General features: G+C 54.9%; 1 long non-coding RNA gene across 1 annotated transcript; it reads left to right on the forward strand.

The window, feature by feature from the left end:
- The first annotated feature begins 14,099 nt into the window (after positions 1 to 14,099).
- LOC113897912 lies at positions 14,100 to 18,758 on the forward strand. The gene is made up of 3 exons (XR_003512453.1): positions 14,100 to 14,645; positions 15,366 to 15,578; positions 18,469 to 18,758. It is a non-coding gene; the product is annotated as an uncharacterized LOC113897912 (long non-coding RNA).
- The last annotated feature ends 8,476 nt before the right edge of the window (positions 18,759 to 27,234 follow it).

The raw sequence follows: 27,234 nt of genomic DNA on the forward strand, positions 1-27,234 counted from the left end.
AGGGAGGTGGGGGGGGCGGTGGCTGGGTGTGTGCGGGGGCGGGGGGGGGGTGCTGGGTCAGGGTGGGGGCTGGGGGGCGGGAGGAGCGGGGTGGGCAGACGCTGCCCTGGGCAGTGGTGGGGGCTGGGGGTGCTGCGGGGGTCGGGTAGACGCTGCCCTGGGCTGCAGGGAGGTGAGGGGGAGGCTGGGTCAGGGTGGGGGCTGGGGGGGCGAGAGGCAGGGGGCAGGCAAATGCTGCCCTGGGCTGTAGCCACTCCTTCTGGTTCAGGGGATGCTCAGGCCGTGCTGCAGGCGCTGAGCGCGGGGACTGGGGCTTGTGAAAAATCGATGCTCAGGGAGCCCATCTGGAAACAGAAGGCTGCCAAGAGGAAGAAGGGAGGCTGTGCTTCCCTCCTCCTTGCTCTCTTCCGCCCCATCATGGCCGGTTCTGTGGGTTTCTTATATTTTTAGAGCACTTGAAAGCAGGATTTCTTGCGCTTTAAGGACAGAAAATCATGCCGTGTCAAATCCAGCGCCGTCAGAGGACACTGAGCGCAGGAACACGGGCGATGCGTCTGTGAGGCCCCCCGCCCGTCCGCGCGCCCAGGAGGAGGGGCGGCCTCAGCGCCTGGCAGCTGATGCAAGTGACACGCTCGGGCGTGCGCATCGCTCTCGCGCTTCCAGCAGCAGCCTGGAGCCTGTCCACCCTGCCCCAGAGCCCCGCGGTTCCTGCCGCCCTCCTCCGGGGCATCCCAGACCCTCCGCCACAGGCCCCCACGGAAACCGAGGCCCCTCTGTCACACCCCGGGTCCACCTCCTCTCGGGTCCTCGGTGCCCACCGCTGTCTGATCATGAACTGTTGTTTGTTGAGAGAAAAGAGGCTTTGGAAACAGGCAAGTGGGCGCCTCGTTCACTGGGGCGTTGCCCCGCCGCCGTCGCTGTTACCACCTCTCCTTACAGTCCCGAGACCCCGGCTCCCTCGCGTCTGCGTCCGGGCTTCCCGAGCCCGTCTGGCGGGCTCAGTAAAGGGCGCGGCTTCTTGCTGTTTCCGGACCGTCTGCTCTCCTTCCCTCCTCCTGGCTTTGCTCCCGTGTTTGGTGTTCTCCCGCAGGGGCCACCTGAGCTGTAAGAGTCTGATTCTCCTTATAATATGCTCTTTATAATAATGCATCAGTGGGTGATGAGCGGGATATTTCTTGACTTCGCTTTTCCTGAGTCTCCGTTGGCATCTGTTCCAAGACACCGATTCAGGACTCCCGCCATACCAGCAGAGCGAAAGCCATGCGGGCAGCCGGGGTGGCCCACCTCCCTCAGCTCATGGAAAGTGCTAGAAATAGCCATAGACACGTCCAGAAGATTGCCTTAATTTACAAGTGAGAGAATGGGATCCTTGGAGGGGAAGCTATTTGTCCAACGTTCCCACAGCCCAGGGCCCTGGACGCCCAGTCCTGGGTCTGCCCTTAGAAAGGAGGGTAGTTTGCGCGTGGTGGTCGCTGATACTGCCCAGTAAGAGACAGTGCCCTTAAGCTTTCAGTATTTTCATTATCCCTGTAACCACGGAGTATGAAGAAAGACTGACGCAAGAACCAGGTTCCAGAACATCGAGGGAGAGTTCTGCCATCCAGTTACCCATCAGTGTGCTCTTGACTGAGTAATCTAATCCTCGTGGGACAGTATTTTAGAGTATGCCTGCTTTCTACGAAAAAGAAGAAAGCATTGCCTTTTATTTAAGTCGTGTAGGTCGTTAAGGTGAAGAAGCAAAGCCTCGTCTGTAAATGTCAATGAGCATGCTCCAAAGGTGCAGAAGGAAGACGTGGGAGACGATGCATCTCTGCTCAGCACCCCACGGGCAGATAAAGCACCAGCCCCACGCGCAGCTGTGCGTCGGGGTCTCGCATGGGGGTGCCCCCAGCCCTTCCCTGCTTTGCTGTGATCTGCAGCTGTGGGCGGCAATGGAAAGTGCAAAGAAAAAAAAGATTAATATTTCTAGGCCAGACTTGGAGCAAGAACACAAGTAAATCTCTGGAGGAGAGGCTCCGGCGGCAGAATGTGAGGAGGCAGGCAGTGGGGGCTGACTTGGGGTCCCCGGGGTCCCCGGAGGCCTGAACAGGGCACCCTGAGCAGAATCTGCTGTGAGCAGAGCAGAGCTTCTGACCACAAAGATGAGCGAATGGGTGTCTCTGTGTTTTTCGCTTTTGTTTCCTCTTCTGGTTTCTCCTTTGTGATAACGGAACCGTCACAATAAAAATACCAGCTCGGTTGATCTCAGGGATGGAGAAGACGGATGTTTATGAGACAAAGGAGGCTTGTTCCTGGTGAGGTGGGGACAAAGTTTTCTCGGGTGTCACCTGCCGAGAGGCCCATGTGGCTGCTCTTCGCCCTGGTCCCCGAGCTCCAGCCCCCAGTCCATGGGGAGGGAGGCCCCTCGTGCCCAGGGCTCGTGTCTGCTGAGTGTGACTTGGGCGGAGGCACTCCAGGTGAGCAATAGTGTGGACGCCATCCAGTTGCCTCACTGCGTCATCAGATAAAATCCATGAGCGTCTATCGAGTAGCTTTCATGTGTGAATCACCACGGCAGGACCTATGAACTAAGACACACACACGTTCCCTGACCTCAAGAAGCTAAACTTTAGTAGGGGAGGTAAAATTAAACACGGGTAAAGATTACATGAAATTGGAACATGGCTGCATGTGACTTATCACATTAGTTACACAGACCCTCTCCATGACACACAGTCTTATCAATAATTGTTTATTGCCTTGTGTCCTCCCTATCGGCTTTCCCTGGTGGCTTAGTGGTAAAGAATCCGCCTGTTAACGCAGGAGACGTGGGCTCAGTCCCTGCAGGGGGAAGATGCCCTGGAGTAGAACATGGCAACCCACTCCAGTACTCTTGCCTGGAGAATCCCATGGACAGACGAGCCTGGTGGGCTGTAACCCATGGGGTCTCAAAGAGCTGGACATGACTGAGCGACTGAACAACAACCTTCCTTTCACCACAACGTAAGCTCAGAGAGCAGAAGAGTGTCTGCTGTTAAGCTCACCTTCCAGGGTCAGAGAGCGGGAAGGGTTTAGGACACATTCTTTGAGAGAGGAAATAAATCAATGAACGGATGCAGCCATTGGTTCGGGGCAGGATGGTGCGGAAGCACCACCAGCGGAAGGATTTGCGAGCTGAGTCTTGAAGGCAGAGACCTGCCCCCCACCCCTCCATGGTGTTAGCTTGTGGGGCCTCAGCCAGGGGGACCCGCTGACGGACGGGACCCTGCAGCCTCCCTGGAGCCCAGGTCAGCGGGTGCTGTCGCTTCCCCTGCAGACGCCTCAGGCCAGGCTTCCAGGGTCAGTCTCAAAAGGGGAGTTACAGATGTAATGGGGGTTTTACACAGAGAGGTGCCCGGTTAAACCCCAGCTGTCACTGGAGGCTGTGTTTGCAGGGCTTCAGGGGGGAGGGTTACAGGTCGGCTTGGTGCCAGGCGGAAAGCAGGGTCTTTGTCTTGAGCCGCTGGCTGGATGATGCCCCTCTCTGGACGCTCAGAGTGAGGAGGGCTGATCCCTGTGCCCGTGTTAGGATGGTGCCTGGCGTGCTGCCCACAGGAGCCGGGTCAGCGCTCGTGGTGGCCAGGACACAGGCCTGCACACCCGGGAGTGGCCTGAAGTCTGTCCCGTGACGTCATAGGGACCACAGCCCCGCCCCTTTGGGGTCAGAGCGCCAGCTGCCTGGTAGACGGTTGTGCCCAGGGACTTGGCTCAAGCCAGGTGGGCCGAGTGTCAGCCCCTCCCTTCCTGCCGGGAGATGTAATTCTCAGAGGCTCACTTTCGTCCGTGTGTGACTGTCGGATAGTTACAAGGGTCAGAACCAGAGGAAGCGTGTTCCCTGGTGGTGCTCCAGGAGGGACGGCCTGGCCGCGGCATGTGGCTGGAACTCCCGGACGGACTCCCATGGCTCACCAGCGTTTATTCTGCACTTAGATGTTCCGTACGCCTGCCCGGGGCCGAGGCCACAAAATCAGCGGAGACGGCGTTTCCAACCTCAAAGTGCTTTCTCACGTTGAGTTTAAAAATGTATAGACACGCACCTTCCAGACCTCCAGTGTCCGATTTTGCGTCATCTACCACAATATAAGACAGGGGTGTGTTTTCCCAAGGTAGTTTTCCCTTCCATCTAGTCCTTTAGGAGACTGCGATGAAAGCTTAGCAGAGAATCATTTTGCTCGAGTCCTCTGACTTCTGCGTTGATGGCTCGCTGTGGGGAGTGTCCTCTGCAGCAGCCGCCCTCGGAGGCTCTTCCCCTTCTCTGACCTGTGACATTCGAGCTGTGGCCTTTCTGCCTCCTCCGGGGAGTGGGCAGTGCTCGTAGGCAGGTGCCCAGGACCCTGGTGATCAGCTGGGACTCCAAGCTGTGTCCTTAACCTTGCCCAGGCTCCTGGACTTTACATTTTTGCCCCTGAAATCTCTTCTGAGGCTCCTGATGCTGCTTCAATCCATTCTGAGTCTTGCCGTGAGGACGGATCCTCCTAAATGGTCTTGTTCATTTCACACTCCTGCCAGGACCTTCAGGAGAGAATGGTGGGCCTGCCGTTCGAACAAACAGGCCCCCACCCTTTCCGGACGTGCTGCCCACTCACTCGCTCTTTCTTGGGGCCTCAGACACACAGAACCCACCCCAGCTTGCCTGTCTCAGCCTTGTCTGTGGCTTGGGGCTCTACTCACCCCTGCTTTCTGGACTCCTGTCCGGTGGGTGCCCTTCGAACCCCTCCTGTTCTCTAAAGCCTGATTTTCCTGATGGATGGTGTCTTGGTGTGTGTGTGTGTGTGTGAGTTACTTAGTCATGTCCGACTCTTTGTGACCCCATGGACTGTAGCACTCCAGGCTCCTCTGTCCGTGGGATTCTCCGGGGAAGCATCCTGGAGTGGGTTGCCATTGCCTTCTTCAGGGGCGTCTTGGAGCACGTGGTAAATGTGAGCCCTGGAGGTTTGCCCGGGGAACCCCAGTAAGAGCTGCTTTCATGCTGTATCAGGAGTGGCCTTCCCGCCAGCATCTCTCAGAGGCTCTGGAGTCTCCTGTGAGGGTGCTGGGAGGATCCAGAAGGAAGGCCTGGGACTCAGCTTGGCAGCCGCCAGAGGTGCTGACCGTGACCTTGCGGAGGCGATGGGCCTGGACTTTCTCTTGGGGGCGGATGGGGCAATCAGGAGGCTGCGCGTTCGGTTCCTGGAGTGGCCCTGGAGGTCATGGCTGGGGGTGCCTTGGATCTTCTCAGGCATGTTCCCAAGGCCATGGTCTCTGTTTCACGTGAGTCGAGGCTGCGGGTTTGAACCTGTGATTTCTCTACGTGCCCCGGTGATCGGATGAACCTGTCCTATAGACTTCTTTATGTTTGGCAAAACTACAAACTCAGGTGAGACCCACACACACGGTCACTTGGAGGGAGCTCGTCGGTGGGAAAGCACCTCTAAGCAGCCCAGGGGGTAGTAAGGGGTTAGAGGAAGCCGCCAGGTGGCTGAGGGCCGAGTGGGGTGGGACCCGCAGGGTTTGCATGGATGAGCCCGGGGAGTGAGGCAGGTTCTAGACCAGGGGGTGCAGGCTGCAGCTGCCGGGAGGGAAGCTGAGGCTGGGACCATGTATCCACCCATGGACCTTCACGCGTGAGCAGGGAGTCACGCAAAACACACCTTGGGATACAGTTCTTGGAACAAATCCGTTATGAGAGTGAATTTCCACTGTGTTATCCTGTATCTCGTATTTTTCTCACTCAGAACAGGGGTTCACACCTGCCCAGGACGCGCAGCGTTGAGGTCACAGTGTCCCCGAGGGAAGGCCTGCCTCGAAGCAGTGTGGTCTGTATGTGACGTTAGATCAGCCAGTGTGGTCTACATACATTAGATCAGACACTGTCTCATACCAGCTTGGAGCAAGGAAAACTGCTGGAGGCTTTCAAGAAAATTCACAGGGTAAAAGCCTAAAATTAGAAACTTTCCATTTATTATAACCTGCTGTGTTAATAGATAAAGACATCATTATAAAATTTAGGATAAAGCCATCATTCAGAAGTAAGATTATATTGTGAGTGTGTGTGTGTGCGCGTGCACTTAGTCATGTCCAACTCTTTGCAACCGCAGGGACTGAGGCTTCCCAGGCTCCTCTGTCCATGGGAGTCTCCAGGCAAGAATACTAGAGTGGGTTGCCATTTCCTCCTCCAGCGGACCATCCTGACCTAGGAATTGAACCTACATCTCCTGCACTGGCAGGCAGATTCTTAACCACTACGCCACTTAAAGTCCATTTATTAAGCATCGACTTTGTTCCAGGAAACTGATAAGTGTTTTACTTCATTATGACTGATTCTTTCCACAGCTCTGAGAGGTAATTTGTTCTCTTTCCAAAAGAGAGATCTGAGGCTTTGAGAGGCTGATTACCTTGCCCTGAAGTCAGAGGTGGAGCACGGACTCAAGCCCAGATTTTTCTGACTCCGCACCTGCGTTCTTTCCACTTTGCGGTGGCCCAGCCCAGCCCTGGTGCCAGGGGGCACAGGTTAAGAAAGCGCTCTGACGTCCGGGGGTGACAGCGCCTTCCCACACACGGGAGAAGCATCGAGGTTAGCTCAGAATTCATCTGTCTGGAGGCAGCTGGTGCTTCCCCACAAAGCCCCTCTTTCTAATCTCTTCGCCTCCAGACAAGCCTCCCACCCCACTGATGAGAACAGCCTTCACAGCTGCTAGAGTTGTCCTTCATCTGTGAACTCCAAGGTGGCTCCTCCTTCTCCTCCACTGGCCTCAGTTGGGCATCCCCACGGCCCCTGGGAAGAGTGGGTACCAGCCCAGCGCCGGCTTCTGCAGTCTGGCCTCTGGTACCCAGACTCCATCTTCAGCCACGTGCCCTGGAGTCTTTCTTTGGGGCCTTCCCCCACACAGTGGTCTCTACATGGGCCGACCTGCCCTCATTCTGAAAAAACCCAAACTCATCCGTCAAGACTTGGCTCAGGGGCCATCACCTCCACCTGGAAGCCTGCCCTGACCACCACCCCTGCCCCCCGCCCCCCACCTCTGGCCTTGCAGGGTTTCTAGTGTTTTTTGTCCTGAGGTGTTGCCTTGCTTCCTGCTGACTTGTCCCCCGGCCCCCTCCCAGCCCACTGATGCTGCTGGTGTTGGAACAGGACAGCTTCAGGCTTCTTAGTTCCATGTTAGCAGATTCTTGACAGAGAGCAGGTGGGTACTCAGTATACATTGGACAGATAAAGTAAGTGATCTCCTTGTGACTTTAGATAAGGGAAAGGCTTTTGTTGAGAAGATAAATTCACTGTAAAGGAATTCGCTGCGAGCATGCGTTGATTTCTCAGCAAATATTTAATGAACACATTTTATGTGTTTATCATAAAGCGGCCTAGGATGCCGAGCAGGCTGTGCTTTTTGTGAAAGCTTGGAGGAAAGGGTGTTTGCGGGGCTTTGTGAAAATTACTGTATCTGCAGTTTCTCAGTCAGAACCTGCCACGTCCTGAGCACCCGATACACATTCAGAATGAATGTGAATGAAAGAATGAAGGGCTCTGGGGCTTATGATGACTTCTCACATGTGTGGTCTTTTTATAATTCAGGCAAACCTCCCCAGACAAAATGCACATTGATGATTACAACCCTAACCTGGGAAAACTGAGACTGTCTGCGCCCAGGGGCGTCTGGACCAACCTGGCCTGCTTTCTGACCTCTGCACCCTCTGACCCCTGGTCGGGGAGCTAGGAGCGCATGGACACGGTTCCTTGTTCGCTCATCAGACTCTCCTGGGTCCCTCCAGCGAGCAAGCACCGATCTGACGGCTGAATCACAGAGAAGGGAGTGGGCCAGGGAGGCTGCCCCGGGGTGTGTGTGTCCCTCACCCCGTGGGTCTGCACGCGCTGGCTGTGCAGGCAGCCCTGGGCGCTGAGGGTGGAAGGTGCTCCTGGGGGCTAGGGTGCCTTGGGTGGGGTGTCCCCGTGCAGGGGGCAGAAGAAGCCAGTGGGGATCAGCTTGGGCTGCGGCCCTGCGTGGCTGAGGCGTGGGCTGTGGACCCTGAGAGCTGATCACGCACGGCAGGGGGCCTCGGACGAGGTCTGTTTGGGGACACAGATGGAAACTGCCCCTAGAGGAGTCCCAGCTGGTGGGGAAGAAGGGTGTAACCTGAGAGATGTGCAGTGTTAGGGTGGGCACGGGGGGGGACATCTGGCCCCGGTGCGGGGGACCGGGGGCAAGTTCCGGGAGGAGGGGTGAGCCCAGCTGCATCCGGGGGTGGCGGGAGGGAGGATTGGGCTTTTCATGTGAGGCCTGGGAGCACAGCTCGGGGGGAGGATGGAGCATGCTAGTGGGCTGGTGGGAGACCAGCCAGAGGCCGGGCAGGAGGCCCGGGGCAGCACACGGCCGCGGCTCTGGGCCCGGGAGGCAGTGGGCAGGACTGGAGCGCGGGCAGACCCCCAGTGAGCCCGTGAGGGCCTGGACTCGTATGTGCACGAGCACATGGGGAGGCCGTGCAGGGCTGGATCGTGGGCGGACCCCCGGTGAGTCCATGAAGGCTGGGTGAGTACGTGCACGAGCACACGGGGAGGCGGTCGGGGGCGCTCACAGCTCCCTGCGGGCCTGAGGCACCTGCCCCAGCACGTCCTCCTCCTGGAAGGGGGCCAGCTCTGACCTCCGAGACCTTGGCTGTCGCTCCTCCGGGGCCAGGCTGCGCTCGGCGGCCACCCTCGAGGCAGGGCAGGGAGGTGAGGGCCCCACAGGAGGAGCGTGTCTGTGGCTTTGCCTGGCCCTGGGCATGCCCGGCTCACCCCGGGAGGCAGAACCGGCCTCATCACACCTGCCTCTCTCCCCCGGCTTCTGGTGCCCCAAGTTCTCCGAGCCGTGGTCCTGCTCCCCCTCCCCACCTTCTCCTGTTTTATTTTAGTGACCTGTTGAGACAACTCAGCAGAAGTTTGGTTCTTGAATCTCTGTACATGTTGAATAAACATTGAGCCCAGGGGACACCTTTGATCTCCCATCTCTGACTCGGCCAGATGCTTCGACAGCCTTGATCTTCTGGGAACCTCCCACCCCTAGGGGAGGCCTGCTCCTCCCTCCTCACCTGGAGGACTCCCATGCTGTTGCTGAGTCACATCCTACTTCAGAGCCTGGCTCAGGCCTTGTCTCGGCGTCAGGAGGGTGAGAACCCTCAGGAGGATTTGCAGGGTCTCTGTCCCCTGTGTGGGTCTCTGGCACTTGGGGTTCCCCACCACCCACCCCGAGCGCAAGGGTGTGATGGCCGCCTCTCCAGTTCCAGAGCCGACCTTGGTCTCCATGGAGACACATCCTGACCGAGTGCCCACCAAGGCTGCTCTGGGAAGTCTGACTTTCGTTTTCCCTTTCAAGGATTCTCTTTTCATAATCACTTTCAAAGCCCCTGAGGGGGAGACGTCAGCCAAAAGCTGTGAGTACAATTCCTCTTTAGCTGAGGGGACTTCCTGGAGCCACTTGACAGGTTCCCCGACTGCTGGCCCCACACTGGAAAGTAAATCATCCTTTGCAATCCAGTCAGATTTCAAAACAAGGTTGGGGTCGATGCTTCAGTACTGGCTCCTCCGGGGTTACGACAGAGAAGGGGCATCTCCCCCGCAATGCTGCCAGGACAGAACCCAGGTGCTGCTGGGGGAGGCAGACGCGTGTCCCCGCCTCCACCGCCCCTCTGTGGTGTCGGGATCAAGTTAGGGGTGACGTACAGACACTCCTGCCGTCGAGTCATGTTCAGCAATGAGCAGGGGGATAATGAGGGGTCTTCACGTTAGTAAAAGCCGCACTTCGGAGGCTCCCTGCTCTCCTTTTCAGGGCAGAATTCATTTCCTGTAGAGCTGGGGTCTTTCAGGGCCCTGAGCTGAGTCTGGTGGTGTAGATGCTGACCCATATACTGTCCAGAACTCTGAGTGGGCCTCGCGAGTCCCTTGCCTTCTCTGAGACCCCCTTTCTTTTCAGTTAAAGGAGCGACTTGTCCTAACGCATGCTCAGTCCAGGTCCTGTCTTCGCTGTCTCTGAGAGGGACCCGCTCAGCTGGGTACAGAAGAGTGATGCCAAGCAGGTCAATGACCAACAGTCACCGCCTTCCCTCACGTTGTTCTGTTTTGGTCTAGTAACTTTAACCAGAAGGATGGCCAATTACTCACACTCATGACAGAAAATTAGGAAACAGAGGTCCAAACCCAAGCCTGAACCATCTCTCGCTTCTCCTCTGTAGCAGTCGGGATTGTGAGGATGTGAAGGCATGGTGTTTATCTGTGGGCACGTGTGTGAGGATGTGAAGGCGTGGTGTTTATCTGTGGGCACGTGTGTGAGGATGTGAAGGCGTGGTATTTGTCTGTGGGCACGTGTGTGAGGATGTGAAGGCGTGGTGTTTATCTGTGGGCACGTGTGTGAGGATGTGAAGGCGTGGTATTTGTCTGTGGGCACGTGTGTGAGGATGTGAAGGCGTGGTATTTGTCTGTGGGCACGTGTGTGAGGATGTGAAGGCGTGGTGTTTATCTGTGGGCACGTGTGTGAGGATGTGAAGGCGTGGTGTTTATCTGTGGGCACGTGTGTGAGGATGTGAAGGCGTGGTATTTGTCTGTGGGCACGTGTGTGAGGATGTGAAGGCGTGGTGTTTATCTGTGGGCACGTGTGTGAGGATGTGAAGGCGTGGTGTTTATCTGTGGGCACGTGTGTGAGGATGTGAAGGCGTGGTGTTTATCTGTGGGCACGTGTGTGAGGATGTGAAGGCGTGGTGTTTATCTGTGGGCACGTGTGTGAGGATGTGAAGGCGTGGTATTTGTCTGTGGGCACGTGTGTGAGGATGTGAAGGTGTGGTATTTATCTGTGGGCACGTGTGTGAGGATATGAAGGTGTGGTGTTTGTCTGTGGGCACGTGTGTGAGGATGTGAAGGCGTGGTGTTTATCTGTGGGCACGTGTGTGAGGATGTGAAGGCGTGGTATTTGTCTGTGGGCACGTGTGTGAGGATGTGAAGGCGTGGTGTTTGTCTGTGGGCACATGTGTGAGGATGTGAAGGCGTGGTGTTTATCTGTGGGCACGTGTGTGAGGATGTGAAGGCGTGGTGTTTGTGGGCACGTGTGTGAGGATGTGAAGGCGTGGTGTTTGTCTGTGGGCACGTGTGTGAGGATGTGAAGGCGTGGTGTTTATCTGTGGGCACGTGTGTGAGGATGTGAAGGCGTGGTATTTGTCTGTGGGCACGTGTGTGAGGATGTGAAGGCGTGGTGTTTGTCTGTGGGCACATGTGTGAGGATGTGAAGGCGTGGTGTTTATCTGTGGGCACGTGTGTGAGGATGTGAAGGCGTGGTGTTTATCTGTGGGCACGTGTGTGAGGATGTGAAGGCGTGGTGTTTGTGGGCACGTGTGTGAGGATGTGAAGGCGTGGTGTTTATCTGTGGGCACGTGTGTGAGGATGTGAAGGCGTGGTGTTTATCTGTGGGCACGTGTGTGAGGATGTGAAGGCGTGGTATTTGTCTGTGGGCACGTGTGTGAGGATGTGAAGGCGTGGTGTTTGTCTGTGGGCACGTGTGTGAGGATGTGAAGGCGTGGTGTTTGTCTGTGGGCACGTGTGTGAGGATGTGAAGGCGTGGTGTTTATCTGTGGGCACGTGTGTTTGTGAGCACTTTTGCTTGTGATGAACCTGGCCTCCGCTGCACCTCCCGCTCACCTGCACAGACAGACCCGTCCACCCTGTGAGCAGCGCCGGGCACTCGTCACTGCAGGGGTCTCCCTGGACGGACCCTGTCACTTGGCTCCTGCTGCGTTCCCAGAGCGTCTCAACTACAAAGGACGCTGGGAGGAAAGTGCTTGGAAGTAAACCTTTTTATACTTCTGTGATAGTTTATCTTAAGATAATTCTTAAGAGTGGAATTGCTGGGTCTCGAAGGGAACTTACCATCACAAGGCTTTGGCTGCTTACTGACAAATTTCTGAAAGGTTTCGCTCACGTCCATTTCCACTGGGATGAGGTGAGACTGAACATTTCTTTACAGTCTCCCTCTTTGTGTTGTTTAGTCTCGGTCGTGTCCGACTCTTTTGTGACCCCAGGACTATGGCCTGACGGTCTCCTCTGGCCATGGGAGTCTCCAGGGGAGAGTACTGGAGTGGGCTGCCATTTCATCCTCCAGGGGATCTTCCCGACCCAGGGATCCAACCTGGGTCTCCTGCATGGGCAGGTAGATTCTTTACCACTGAGGCCACCCGGGAAGCCTACAATCTCCCTAATTGTTATTAAAATAATTTTGGCGCATTTCAGGATGAAAGCATTGTGCTATTGTAGTTTTGAATTGCATTTCTTTAATTTCAGTTTTGAATAACAATGCAGATGATGAAGGATATGAATTTCTCCTGACTAGAGTCCATAAATTTTCATCTGTAGCCTTCAGTTCAGTTCAGTTCAGCCACTCAGTCATGTCCGACTCTTTTTGACCCCATGGACTGCAGCACGCCAGGCCTCCCTGTCCATCACCAACTCCCAGAGTTTACTCAAACTCATGTCCGTTGAGTCGGTGATGCCATCCAACCGTCTCAGCCTCTGTCGTCCCCTTCTCCTCCCACCTTCAATCTTTCCCAGCATCAGGGTCTTTTCAAATGAGTCAGTTCTTCATGTCAGGTGCCCAAGTACTGGAATTTCAGGTTCAGCATCAGTCCTTCCAATGAATATTCAGGACTGATTTCTTTTAGGATGGACTGGTTGGATCTCCTTGCTGTCCAAGGGACTCTCAAGAGTCTTCTCCAACACCACAGTTCAAAAGCATCAATTCTTTGGTGCTCAGATTTCTTTATAGTCCAACTCTCACATCCATAAATGACCACCGGAAAAACCATAGCCTTGACTAGACAGACCTTTGTGGGCAAAGTAATGTCTCTGCTTTTTACTATGCTGTCTAGGTTGGTCATGGCTTTCCTTCCAAGGAGCAAGCATCTTTTAATTTCATGGCTGCAGTCACCATCTGCAGTGATTTTGAAGACCACCCCCCAAAAAAATCTCACTGTTTCTATTGTAGTTTTATCACCACTAATTACTAAGTTGTTTGTAGTAATAGTTTCACTTTATTTATTTAACTTAAAAATTATTTTGAATTTTTTCCAAATTCACCTTTTTTAAATTAAAAAACTTCTTTCAGTTTTGTCGCACGGAGGTAGAGATCACAGCCCGTATCACAGTTCTTCACTGTGCGTTTCATGTATGATGAAATCGTTATGATCTTCTGTGTTCCTTTTAATGCAATTTTCTCATATCCTTTATTGCTTACTACTCCTAGTCTTATTTCCCTGCATTGTTTATATTTACTTGATGTCTTTTTGTTGGTTTCTCGATTTTGAACCTTGCCCTGTCATTTTGGCTTAGGTGGATCTCTTCGGCATTGCAGTTGTGTGTGGTTGTTTTTTAATTCTAAATGTCTTCGTCATACTTGTGATTTCTGTTTTTTTTTTAAATGTTTTAATGATTGTTTTAGAGTTTTATTTTTGCAATTAGATATACGCAATGCACTTTCATCCTGGAGAGATAACATGTTTTTTCAGAGCACATCAACATCACGAATGTCTTTTTTTTTAATTTTTATTTTTTACAGCAACAACATTTTGTACTGGGGTATAGCAGATTAACAATGTTGTGACAGTTTCAGGTGAGCAGGGAAGGGACCCGCATACACGTGTATCCATTCCCCTCCAAGCCCTCCTCCCATTCCTAAGAACAGACACTCAGCGTTTTCGTTCTGATTAATCCTTCAGTCACTGACGCTGTCATTCCAGACCCTGACTATGGACAGTGCTGTTGGGTAACACGTCATTAATTTCTGTCCGTATTGTTTCTAGTTCTTTTTGAGAATTGGTCCAGTCTTATGCTTTGCTTATCACATCGTTTACTCTCTTTTTAAATACTCTGTTCAACCATTCTTGTAGTTTTAAATTCTACTCTGATTTGATTGTTCTCAAAAGTTTCTTTCATAACTCCTATAATTAATTTGCTTTTCGGGCCAGGTCTTTTTGTTAGCCTTGAATTTGAATATAACCTTTTGTAAGTAATAATCTTTGAAAGTTTTAAAATTATTCTCACGTATCGTGTTTAACAGGGACCTGATTATTTTCATTTGTAGGGAATCTGTGACCTCACTGCTAACATGGTCATTGCTAATGACATTGCTAATATCTTTAAGACTGTTTATATGAGATCGACGTTTCGCTAAGATGTTTAATAATTCTTCCATGATATTCAGTGACCCTTCCTGAGGTTAATATTTGAGTCTCTCGGTTCGCCTGGGATGTCTTCAGCCTTGCCCTGGTGCTTCCTGCTTACTCAGAATTCTAGACTGGGGCTCTGGGGCTCGTCTGCTCTTAGGTTCTGTCTCACAGTTCACATCTGCTCATCTCATCCTCCTTGCGGTTCTAGTTCACTGGCTTGGTTTTCTGAAGGTTTCTGTCGCCGCTTTTGCCTACATTTCAGTCTTTAGTTCAAGATGCTTGTTCTGTACATTCACACATTCTTTCCTGATTCCAGATCATGTGTCCAGGTCCGAGGGGACCAAACCGGAGAGCTTGAGCTCTGAGACCTCAGTTTGGAGACAGTCGAGCGTCGTGTGCTTCCGGGCAGGAGGCTCACTCTCTGTAAAGGCAGCAGGTGCATCAGGCTGCAGCCTGGGAAGTGGGGCTTCCAGGTGAGTCAGGGCTGAAGACACAGGGGGTGGGCGTAACGCTCAGGTGGTGACGGAGGTATATCTGCAAGGGGTGCCCAGCCTCGTGGTGGGGGGTGGATCTTGGCAGGCCTCTCAGGACTGATCTGCAGGTGGGTCTGCAAGGATGGGGAGGGGTTGGCAGTACAGTGGATGGCGCTGCGGGCATCGGAGAGTGCAGGGGGAGCACAGGCCACCGCGTCGTGTTCAGGAAAGAGAACGGTCTCTGGAGGCTCAGCATAGGGTTGGCAGGGGGACGGGAGGTCAAGCCAGCGGGGAGAGAGCTGCAGCCAGGGAGGGTGGGACACGCACTCCAGGAGTCGGGGCTCTGGCTCGTAGGTCACAGGAAGAGGCTGAAGAAAGTGAGAGATGAAGAGGACTGCCACGCTCGCATTTTCCAAAGACGCACGTGGTGCCGCATTGGGCAGGGTGAAAGTGGAGAGCGAGAGGCTGGGGTCCGCAGACGTCAAGGCGACGCTGTGTCCCGGCGAGAACTAGCTGGTGGGGCTGGGATTCCGAGAGGAGAGAAAGGCAGCAGCGACGTGCAAGGCGGGGCTGGCTCTTCTGTCTGCTGAGAGGCTGAGGTGTGCCTTTAGGGACCTGGGCGTCCCTACCCACACTGCTGGCTTCCAGCCCTTCTCGCGTGTACACAGAAGCGGGTAGAATGCCTGACCCTTGGTAGAAACGAATAATTTGCATTTCTAGATTCTACTGAGAAAAGAGAGCGTGATTGACAAACACGGAGTCTCCCGCACGCAGGGTTCGTCTTCCTGGTGTTCCATGGCAGTCTCCATCGGAATGTGTTCACCACGTACACTAAGGGTCATTTTTCAGCCAAAAGGCATTTCTTCATCGTTTCTGTCGGATGGGAATGCGGACCTTTGGAAGGTTTTCGTGCATAATGGTGATGAGTCTGGGGTGAGTCCTCTGGACGTGCACAGAGGGGGCGTCGGGGCGATGAAGCTACGATCGTCTGCAGAGGAGGCAGTCTGCTCAGCGCTCCCTTGTCTTCCCGGTCACTCCACGCTTCCTGTGGCGGAGGTCGAACCCTGGGGTGACCCTTGGCTGTCCCCTCACTCCCCACCTGGTCCATCAGCAAATCCTGCAGGCTCTGCCCTCACACTTGTCCGGAGCGCCCTTCTCCCCCTGTTCTGGCTCTTGGCAGCTCTCCCCTGGTTTAATGCCACTGCCTCCTTAGAGACCCCCTGCTGCCCTTGAACCTGTAGTGCCCAGACAGGCCTGCTGTGAGCTCAGCCAGGAGCGGGGACCTCCACTCAACCCCTTTCCGTGGCTCCCACTCCACTTAGGGAGAAGCCTGCTGCTCTCCCATGGTCCCCTGTGCTCAAAGTGGGACCCCCCCCACCATGGAGCCCTCCCTTGCACAGCCCAACCCTGGCCCTCGCCGGGCGTGTTCACAGCTCAGGGGCTGTGCAGACTCATCTCTTGTTCCAGTGGCCCCTCTAGGCATCTTCGTGGGTCCCATGTTGTGGGGGAGCCTTCACTAGGCCCCGTGTCCTGAGAGTGGTCCCCCCAGAACTCTGTGACACGCCCATGTCACCGCTGTCTCTTCGCCCACCAGTGTGTCTTAGCTATTATTGTTGTATCTGCTGCTTCTACTCTTAGAATATTCTGAGTTACTCAAGAGCAGAGACCTTGCTCATCTTCTGATGCTTTTGTATCTTTAGTGCTTGTAAGTGTGCCTGGGACACATGCAGGGTTGGGGCCCGTTTCAGGCAGCGCAGAGCTCCCTGAGGTCCAGGAAGGGCTTGTCGGGTGGAGGGCCGCTCCTTCTGTTTCCCTCCCCCAGAGCGGGAGGGCTTGAAGGCACCGCTGGGGGGGCCAGACCCTGAGCCTGAGGGCCACGCAACTGCGCAGTCCCTTCTTTCTGATTCTGGATTTGTTCAGATGTGAAATGGGGATGAGACAGCAGTTCTGCCTGAACGAGTGTGGGTTGCAGCTGACGTTCCCGAGCAAGCAGGGCCGTCCTGGGCAGAGTAGAGGCACCGGGTAGAGCCGTGGTTCCACCTGTGTCCCCTCCACCCAGCCTCTTCCAGGAGCTGACGGCCTCACAGGCTAACTCTGGCAAGGCGGGGGTTTGTTGTGGAGCCGCCCTCCTTTTCTTCCTGGGGCGTCTGCAGTTTTTCCTCCTGTGGCTGTTTGGCTGTGGGTGTGGCTGTGGGTGTGGCTGTGGCTGTGGCTGTGGCTGTGGCTGTTTGTGGCTGTGCCTGTGGCTGGTTTGTGGCCGTGGTTGTGAGCAGATGCCTTGCCTCCTGGATCACCCTGGTGTTTCCGCGAAGGGCAGGCTGCACCTGGCTTCGTCTGCGGGGGCTCTGAACTGTGGCAAATGCTCTGATTAAATCACATTTTTCTTATCCACAATCAGGAAACGGGAAGTGATTTGACACAGAACATCGCATCAATTATGATCAGCTTGGGGAGATTCTCTTTGATAAGCATTTTCTGTCAGCCTGTGCATCTAGCACTGCAGGCAATCAGCAGCAGAGGGACCTCTCCCCACAGGCCACCCCCCGCAGGCCTCCTGCACAGCGCACTGCCCCCCAGGCCTCACCCCTCACCCCCAGGCTCACCCCCTAGGTCCCACTGCTCAGCCCCAGGCCTCCCCATCCCCGGTCTCACCCCGCAGGCCCACTTCCCCCTCCTTTGTCTGTTGAATGCTGTCCTTTCTGAGCTCTGCCCTGGGCTCTCTGCAGGGTCATAAACCCCAGCTTTGGCTTCGGGAGGAGACAGAAGCTGGTGGTTTGGCTGCAGGCAGGCCACATACTCCCAATTTTAAAACTGAGTTCTCTCTTTTGGATTGCATTTATTTTTTCGCTCTTTAAAATGTCTCCTGGTCAGATGGTTTGTGAGTGAAGACCAGACCCTTGGAGACAGATGGTGACAGATGTTCAAACAGGAGAACCTGGGAGGGGGTCAGGACACTAAGCTGAAGCCGGGGTCAGGGGGGTCCCTGAGCGAATGCCTGAGACTGGCTTTGAACCCTGGCTTGTCTGTAACCCTGGTTCCCAGGGTTGTCGCAGGGGTGGCCGACGGTGCTGGGCGAGTGACCGAAGTGCCACTAGCCAATGCAGAGCCAAGGGCAGGCTCGGGGGGAGGGGTGAGTTTGCTGTGATGAGCTTCAGTTCCTCGCTCCTCTACTCCTTCCAAACCACAGACCCCGGGATGGTGACATCTGGCTTTTTCTTTCCCATGGGGTCCATTTGATGAGCGAAGTTTGCATGGCAAGCTTTCATTTCTTCTTAGATTCTATGCAATGAAAAAACCCCACATGACCCAGCTGTCTGTCAGTTAATAGAGCGGGTTACTGAAATAAAACGAAAGGCAGGTATGTTTACAGCTTCCACACTGGATTCCAACCTGTCTGCCTCCAGGCTTGGCAGTGACGCGTCTCAGGTGCCCGAGTTGGAGCACGTCGTCTGCATCACAGGACACACAGCTCCCAACGGCATCTCCGGCATCTTCCAGCTGTTTATGCTGTGAACGGACTGTCATGACTTTTACTCTGTCTGAATTCTGACTTGCAGAACTGATTTCTATCATGACCGGCCTAAACTATGAAATCAGCATAAGTTTTCCTGAAAGTTCTGTTTGGGGTGCTTTCCCTTTCGCTTCTCTTACAGACGCCTTCTCACAAAGATGTCCCACGTCCCTGGGTTGCCAGGACAGGAGGACAAAGGGGACTTTCTAGAATCTGTGGTTGGGGCATATTGCAAAGGTGGGGGTGGGTAGATCTTTTTAAACAAAAAGAGGAACTGACATCAGCTGGTTTTCTTTCCCTGTTCTCATGCAGGAAATGGAGCACCTCCTGGTGTTAGACGCAAAGTCGGCCAATATTTTGAGTCCTTGCGTGAAGAACACAAGGGAGTTGCTGGCCTCGGCGGCTCGTCCGGTCAACATGTAAGCTTTCAGGGCATAAACGTTGCCTCCGTGGTGAAGTTTGTTGGGGTTGGGGCGGTGCTGACAAGGGCGGTCACGTCTTCCTGCTCACCTGTGAGCTCTGTTCACCCTGACCCACAGCGACATACGGGCTGTAGCTGTTGGATCGAGTGGCTCCACGGCTCTTGGGGGTCAGATGGGGGCTCTCACAGTCCCCACCTCATGTCTGAGGCCAAGATGGTGACCACAGCAGGTGGCGTTTAAGTTCTTGTCTCTTCAACGACGACCAAAGGATTGTAATGATTTGTGCCCCGGTGGGCACCGCCCATGTTGCCTGTGGCTCTGTCAGAAAGTGATTGTGTGTGTGTGTGCCTGTGTGTGTGTGTGTGTGCATGTGTGTGTGTGTGTGCCTGTGTGTGTGTGTGTGCGTGTGCGCATGGGCGGGGGGTTGGTGCCCATGCAACTGGGGAGGCCAGGCTGGTACTGGAGGCCAGCATTTGCGGACTGACTAATGCACGGTGAGAATTCCTGTCTGGTTCCACAACTCAGAGCTGGGAGGAAGGACACAGAGGCATGAGGATTTCAGGACCTGGGACAGGGCAGCCTTGATATCAGGGGCCTCACTGGGTCCGCAGGGAGGAAGGGAGTGACAGGCAGAGGCTGCAGGAACTCTTAATGGGTGCCTCTGATGGACGCGGCGGGGAGCGGCTTGTCTCAGAGTCAGGCTGACCTGGACTTAAACAGAACTCCTCAGCTTACTAAGCTGCAGCCTCTAGCAGCTGCCCGCCCGCCCACCTAGGCCTCAGCTTCCGCCCGCTCTGGAGGGTGATGCTGGGGCTACATGGAGGGCAGCTGTGAGCATGAAGATGAAGTCACATGTGTGCAGCGTCCCACGGGGTTCCTGGAGAAAGCAGGCTTTTAAAGACTAGAAGCTATCTTATGCAGTGTTTGCTATTACTAAAAGTTTTACTTTTATAGTTACACGTTCCTAGAATGTCTGGGAAATGGGAGCTAGTCCCCCAGAAGGAGCATCCTAGTTACCTGGACGATTTATTGACAAGGTATCCGTGCAGGAGCTTCAACCTGGGGTTCTCATATGCTTCCTGGGAGCCAGGGTTGAACTCTGCCCCTAGTGCCGCCCTGACATTCTAATCCCAATACTGAGAACGGGAGTGAATTTGGAAATAGGGCTGTGGGGTCATGCTGTGGGAGGGTGGCCCGTAGCCTGATCCCTGGTGTCCTTAGAGCAAAAGGGAGGTTTGGACACGGACATGTAGAGAGGGTGTACTGTGTTGAACGTGGGGAGGAGGGCCTGTGACGATGGAGGCGGAGCCTGATGTGCTGAACCAAAACCAGGGAGCCGATGTGGGGAGCTGATACGGGGAGCGGATATAGGGCTTGCCAGCCTCCAGCAGGAGCCCGAGATACACTGGGAGCAGATGGTCCGTCAGAGCTGTGATGGACGTCCAGCCCTGTGACGTCCGAGTTTCCAGCTCTGGACTCCAGGGTCGTGCTGTGGCCTCTGCTCTGGGGACACAGTTGTGTCTTACTGTGCTCTGCGGTCTGAGCTTTCCCTCCTGACCTTATAAAACATCAGCAGTTGGTGATCTGACACCCACTCCAATTCCTCCATTTACCTTGTAGTTTGCTTTGTGGAAAGCTAGGGCTCCTACCACTGGACTCAGCTCAACCAGTGCTCAGTGGTCACACTCGGCGTGCTTAGCACTTCTAGAGGCAGCAGAAGAAATAAACGTGAAGATGACCTCGATCTTCCTGAAGCAAGGATTCAAGGTATGTGGACACATTTCAGGCATATAACCATGCACCTGCATGAACCCTGTTTGCTTTTTTTGTTTTTGTTCCTGAACAAAGTCTTATGAATTTTCCAAGTAAATTTTCGATTGCAGCAGCATTCCTAGGAAACCACTCACTGCGGCCAGCATGTCCTGCTGCAGCCCAGCTCCATTCCTGTCCTTCTGTGGGCTCCCGTAGGGCGGGGCTGAAGCATGGAAACTACGCCCGGCACTGGTCTGCTGGCTGGCTCATCTTCAGTAGGTTTTCTTCACGTTGATTTCCTCCGCTGCCTCTAGAAGTGCTAAGCACACCGAAAGCCATCACTTAGCGCTCGTTGAGCTGAGTCCAGTGGTAGGAGCCCTAGCTTCCCAGGAAGCAAGCTACAAGGTAAATGGAGGCATTGCAGTGGGTGTCAAATCACCAACTGCTGATGTTTTATAAGGTCAGGAAGGAAAGCTCAGACCCAAGAGCACAGTAAGTCTGCTTATGCTTCCCCCACGGAGAGCAGAGACAGAGGTGAGTCTGAGAGCTGTAGGCTCCCTCGGCCCCGGCAGGGGTGGCTCTGCACTTCTGGGACCCAGGCACCATCCCAGGGGAAAGAGGGGCTTCCTGGCGCTGGTAACACCAGCTGGTTCCCTCAGCTCTTCCAAAATGCTGGTGAATAACCCCCCTTGTTAAACCTCTTGGGGTGAACTATACAGAGTGGCCTGAAGATTTCTAAACTAATGGCCTCTAAACTAATACAACTGTCTAATGAGATTCTCCTGTTGCCAAGGACGACTGTGCAACCTGGGGAGTCCTGTAGGGTTTGAAGACAAATCATACCAGACACTCTGGCTCTGGGACTCAGGAAAAGGATGGAGTATGTTGACTTGAGTTTTCTCTTCTGTAAAATGAGGCCATAGACAGATAAAGTGTGTGTGTGTGTGTGTGGGTCTGTAGGTGTCGTTGAAGAAGATTCACGCGTAGCATCACTATCGCACCCACAGGTAGAGAGAATCAACACTTCACCGTGTTTCTTCCTTTGAATCACACATTTTGTCTACACATCTGATCTCCAGCAGGCTTTTGAAGTCAGTCCTGGGGACTTTAAGCCACAGGATCAAGACTCCTTAAGCAAAAAGTTGGTTTTGTTTTCAAGAGGAACATCTAGGCTCCTGGGTGAGTCATTTTCTTAGTGACTGTTCAGAAAATTGAGCAGGGTGGGTCTTGGTCCACCCGTCACCTGAGCGTCCATGTGAAACGCGGCTGTAACGCTTCGCGAGGTTGTTAGGATGAGCAGGAAGCGGGCGTTTGTAAATCTGGAATCACTTCACACTGCACAGGGCAGATGGTAGACGCCCAGCCAGTGTGTTTGAATTCTTATTTGCTGACGGTGGATAGATGTACACAAAGCAAGATGGGCAGAGTGGTTCTGAGGAGAAAGGGGAAAAGGAGCGAACGGGGGTCAGTGGCTCTCATGGCCATGGACGCCCACAGCACTTCACAGTTTATACAGTGATTTTTCCATTTCCTATTTCGTCGTTGTGACAGGACTCTGGGTAGGTAAGAAAAGGAACCTCATGTCTTTACTTTTACTTTTCAATGAGAAAAGTGAGGCCCAGACTGATTGAATGATCTTCCTGTGGACACACAGCTGCCGACACTGACACTAACCTGTGCTGTGAAGTGGCCGTACGCCGGGCACCCTGGAGGGCTTCGTGTGCTCTGTGTCCTTTAACCATCAGATCGGTCTCAGGGCCTGTTTTAGTCATGTTCCCATTTGCAGAAGAGGGAACTTCTTCGGAGGGTAGGATGCTTTCTCAGGGAGACACAGGAGCAGGTGGAGAAGCTCAGGCAGCCTGAGGACACAGCCCGGGCTTGTGGCCGTGGCTCTGTGCTTCGGGAGCGGGGTCGTCAGCTGCTCACTGTGTTCGTGCACCAGGGCAGGCCTGTGCTGGCCACTCACCTGTGTGGCTGAAAGCTCAGTCCCAGGACCCAGCCAAGGTGAAGAGTTTTCCCTTGAGTTATGTCTTGTGAGAAGCTTCTCCACGTGTACTGACGCTATGAAAATAGATTCAACCAGCAGTGGCTACCTAGGAAACAGCAGAGGGTGAAATGTCGTTCATGGCAGCAGCCGTGGCTACAGGTGGGCAAAGAATTAACACGAGATGCCTGAGACCCTCGTAAAGAAAACATAAAATTTACTAGAAGACAGACATCACATCGGATGTGAAAGAAGGCAAGACATATACCATATTCATGGATGAGGCAACTTGGCATTGTGAAATGTTTCACCCCACCTCAATACATCTACCCAAGTAATGCTGTTCCAATAAAAACTCTAGTATGGTTGTTTTAAAGAATCACACCATTTAAAATTTGTGAAGCAACAAATATCCAGAATAAACAAGACACTTTTGAAAAAGAAAAGAGAAAGGGGAGTTAGGCTACCATATATTAAGACACACTGGAAAGAAGTGATCAGGAAAATCCTGCTTCTGGAGAAAACTGACTTGTAGACAAGAGACAGAAAACAGATTTCAGAAACATGGTTAGAAATTTGGGGGCCCTGCAAGTAACAGCACTTCAGTGAGGAGAGGATGGGTGATCTGGTGCCCAGCAGTCTGACATGCAGTCTGCAGAGAAAAGAATCCTTGGACGCACAGCCTCTGACCAAGCTAAGGCCGTCGCTGGAAGGACTGAAGACCAGAGCGACGGGGGCAGCTGTAAAGGCCACTGAAGAAACGCGAGAGGGTCTCCGTACTCTCAAGTGAGGAGGGGGTTCTATAACCGTGTGCTTTCTTCCAAAGCACCGCCCGTCACGAAGAGGGATGGATCCGCTGACCGTATGGTGAGGAGCTGGGGGATGGCTCAGAAGACACAGTCAACATTTAAAGCCGACAAGTCATGGCCAGCTAGAGGAGGCGCAACGCTTCTTCAAAATTAAGAAGGAGAAAAGGAGGACAATCAAGAAAAATTTGCCAAGAAATGTGTAGGCCATTCAGAAGAGGGGGAACCTGAATGCCTGGAAGACACAGCACACGGGCAACCAGAGAAATGCCGAGTTAAACAGCATTGCTCCTTCATCTCGTACTCATTGGACTTTCAAAAGGGAAAAGCCTGATGAATCCAGCTGCTGGTAGAGGATGGACAAAAATGGGAATCCAGGTGATGGGGTGGGAGCGGCCTGGGTACCGGCTCTGACAACTGTCTACAGGCACAGGGTGGTGTCTTAGCACACTCAATGCGGTGTGAACAGGAGATGCCGGCACCCAAGGTGTGTGACCCAGAAGAGGGGGTAAAGGCGGAGGAGACATGGGGGGCCCTGCGTCAGCCGGGGCCTCATGCAGTCTGCAGCGGGTGCTGGACACGGAGCACTTTGAGTGCATCGCAGGGCAAGCGGTGCGGAGGCTCAGCCCCATGACAGTCAGTCGGTTCAGACATAAACATGCAAGCTCTCCTGTGTGTTCCTGTTGGGCTGCACCCCGCAGGCTGCAAGCCCGGTGCTCACCCAGCTTTAAGACCGAAGAAAGAGCCTGGAGGCAGAGACAGAGACGTCAGTGGTTTCACGGAAGGGGGAGCGTGCATGTCTGAAGAAGCTCCTGGAGCAACACCCCACCGGGTGCAGTGGGTGGTGGACAGGACGTGTGGCAGCGTTTGCTCCCGGTGGGGAGAGGAGATTGCCAGGTGTGGCTCATCGGTTACCAGGGAACCCTGCAGAGGGGCACGCCCCTTATGACCTCTTTGATAAGAACATCACAGCTGGGGCCTGGGGCCAGTGCGCAGGAAGGTCAGCCACATGGCTAAGGTGTAGGTGAAGCAGGTCCTGGACAGCCGTTCTGAACGACCCGACCACACACAGCTTATTCCAAGACAGAAGCAAACACGTGCGGTGGTTTCCTGGAGGCGGACTGGGGCAGGCAAAGGACTGGAGGGTGAACACAGGCAATGAGCTGCAAAAATGTGAAAACAATAAAACAAAGGCAGGGTGTTTGGCACACTTCAGTGATGATTGCTTTGCACACTGCCTAGAAAAATTCCCGGAAAGTACTTAGAACAGCAAGAGACAAGTAGTGAGAGACGGATCACCGTGCCCACGGCTGAGTAGGGATTTGTGAGCTGGGGGGGTCCTGCTCCCTGTGGCTGATGCTGGCCAGACACGTGCTGGCTCTGAATCCAGCTCTGCTAGACGCCAGCCTTTACTGTTTACTAAACCAGACATGTTCGCTTGTGATGCAAAAGCAAGTGGAAGGACTCAGTCTGTGGTCCAGAGGCTGGCTGGTAGCCCTGAGCGAACCTGCACTGACCCGGGCTGGACCCTGATAGCTCCGGCCGCTGGACCAGAGGGGGCGTTGGTGGGTGTTCAGTGTTGCAGGAGCCAGTGGCTGGGGTACGGGAACAGAGTGAGGAGGGGTGGCTGGGCATCTGATTCTGATGTTGGCTGTGTGGCGACCAGGAGCCACAGCCGTGTCCAGCACGGAGTGGGAAAACAGCTTTGGTGGCACCGAGGGGGTCACTTTTCGGGGTAGAGGAGGGCCAGCCAGTGTGGGGGGGTCACACTGGGTGGGGAAGCAAGGGCTGCAGGGAGCCCACATTTGAGAGCAGCATGCAGCATGCAGGGTCTGTGCCCTGCAGGGTTCAGGATGCTGGGGCCCGTATGTTGTTTGACTGCCAGTATCCCACAATCAGAAGGACCTTTCTCAAAAGCAAGCCTTGAGTGCTGGGAGTGAGGGTGTGAACAAAATGTGCTGTGCACACATCACGCCTCATCGGAGTGGAGACACACCTAGGAAATCTTCTTCACTTAGGGTGTTTCTAAAACAATTAAAAATCAGTGATTTCTGATAAATCCTCCAAGGAGTCACAGGTCCCACCGTTAGCGGTGGGAGGCGGAGGGCGAGGCTGGGGTGGGTGCTGGGACACCCGCAGACCTTGAACGCTGGTCAGCCACCGGGCGCTCTGGCTGGCGGCCACAGGGTCACACAGCGCTTATCTTGGGGTTCGGCCTGCAAGGGGCCATGTCGCCCCTGAGCCAGCTCCGGCCCCCGTCAGGTGGTGACTCTGCCGGCCCCCGACGGTGTCACTGTGCGAGCACCACCTGCGTTCAGAGAGAGAGGTGAACAGCTCGGCTTTGGGGAAGACCTCGTCCACAGAACCGGCTCACGGGGAATCCTGACCCGGTTCGCGTGGAGGCGGTCGGCGTCCACCTCCGCAGGACAGACGCGCTTCGCACGCCTTATCTGCGGCCGTGCTCTTGGATCCAGCGCCTGGTGCGCGCACTCTTGTGAAAACGCGCCGGCAGTTCTGTGCCCTGCAACGGCAGTGGAGCGGTTGAGACTGGCGGAATGGCTGCTTTCCGGGCGGTCGATAAACCCTGTGTGCGGAACGGTGGGTTCCCTCTGACAGCCGTGTTCTTGGATGGGAGGGGCTGGGCCCCGAGCTTCAGAAGGCTGTGCCTCCAGGAGCGGGTGCCGCGGGGGCACCTGGCCCGACGCGTCAAGCAGGAGCCGGGGCCCCTGGCATCGAGCGTGCGTTTCTGGGACAGCAACCGCGTGTGAAACCCGGGACAGAGCCGTCCTGGCCGCCCCCCCGCCCCCGCCCTCACCTCCCCACACCGAGATCTTTTGCCGCAGACGGAGGATGAGTGATTTTAACCCCGAATGTGCTGTCGCTTTGTGGTAAAGGTGAGACGGGACCGTGCCCGACAGGTGAGTTGAAGACGAAAAGGACGGTTTCTTGATCTTCTGCAATCCCAGCCTTTCTGGCTGACGCAGCCTCGGCGAAGAGAACCTTCTGCCAAAGGAAACACTCGCTTCGGGCCGGACGTGCTGTGCAACGTCTGCCCGTCCTGGCAGGAAGCCTCGGGAGGAGGACCCCCACTGCTCCCGGACAGGCTGATGGACAGCCCGCGCCGTGGGTCCCCTGGCCCATGCCCGGCGCAGACCCTGATGGGGGCTGGTGCACTGCACGGGGCCATAAATCTTCGCTGACTCGAGTGAAATGACGGGCCAGACCGGAGGGCTCGGATTCTCGGGTCCAGATGGCGCGGGGGCCGCTTCCAGATAAGCTGGCGGGGCTGCAGAGAGTCCGTCAGGGACGGCTCTCAAAGGACGCAGGCATCTGCTGCCTGCGAACCAACCAGGGCAAAGGTCTGGCTGCCCAGACCTAGGGCCGGAGGGACTCACTGTGGACCCGGGTGTGGCTCGCTGTACCTTCATCCACCCTGGGGCTACAAGCTTCGGGAGCCCGGCGATCGGAGGATTCAAGCTGGCCTGTGAGGAGCCGGGTGACGTGAGCGGTGCTGAGCTCAGGCCAGCCCCCCATCCTGCTCCTGGGAAGAAATAATTCTCACCAGGCCTGGGGGCCCAGTCTCCGCACGCTGGCTGTGGACAAAATTCCCCAGGGAAGGGCTTCCAGCCAGAGTGCTGCTTCCCGAGAGGATGCCCAGCTGGGCAGGGACATGCAAGGCAGGGGAAGGACCCTCCAGAGCGGGGGCCTCTAGGAAGTGAGACGGGCAGCCCTGGACTCGGTCCATCTTCACGCCGCCCCCGTTAGCTGAGCATCTCGAGCGCGTCACACACATTATGGACTAGCTTTCCTCTCTGGTATTTGAAGGTTTTCGTGAGAAGCCAGTGAAAACAAAGTGTCCGTGAACAATGCCCTTGGTGAGATACTAAGTATAAAGGGGGTCCTAGGGCCCTCCCGCCAGGACCCAGTTCAGCGTGCTGCCTGCAGAGAACCTGCTGACCCTGCGCTCTGAGAGCCTGACCTTGAGAGGAGGTCTTCATCCTGGGGAGTGCAGTGTGCTCCTGGCTGGCTGCCTGGAGGCCCTGCCCTGGGGGTGGGCAGCCCCGGTCTGCAGGACCTACAGGCCCAGCACGCTGCTGGGGGCCCTGGCTCCCCT

This window comes from Bos indicus x Bos taurus, chromosome 8, assembly GCF_003369695.1.
Source record: "Bos indicus x Bos taurus breed Angus x Brahman F1 hybrid chromosome 8, Bos_hybrid_MaternalHap_v2.0, whole genome shotgun sequence".
Taxonomy (NCBI): Eukaryota; Metazoa; Chordata; class Mammalia; order Artiodactyla; family Bovidae; genus Bos; species Bos indicus x Bos taurus.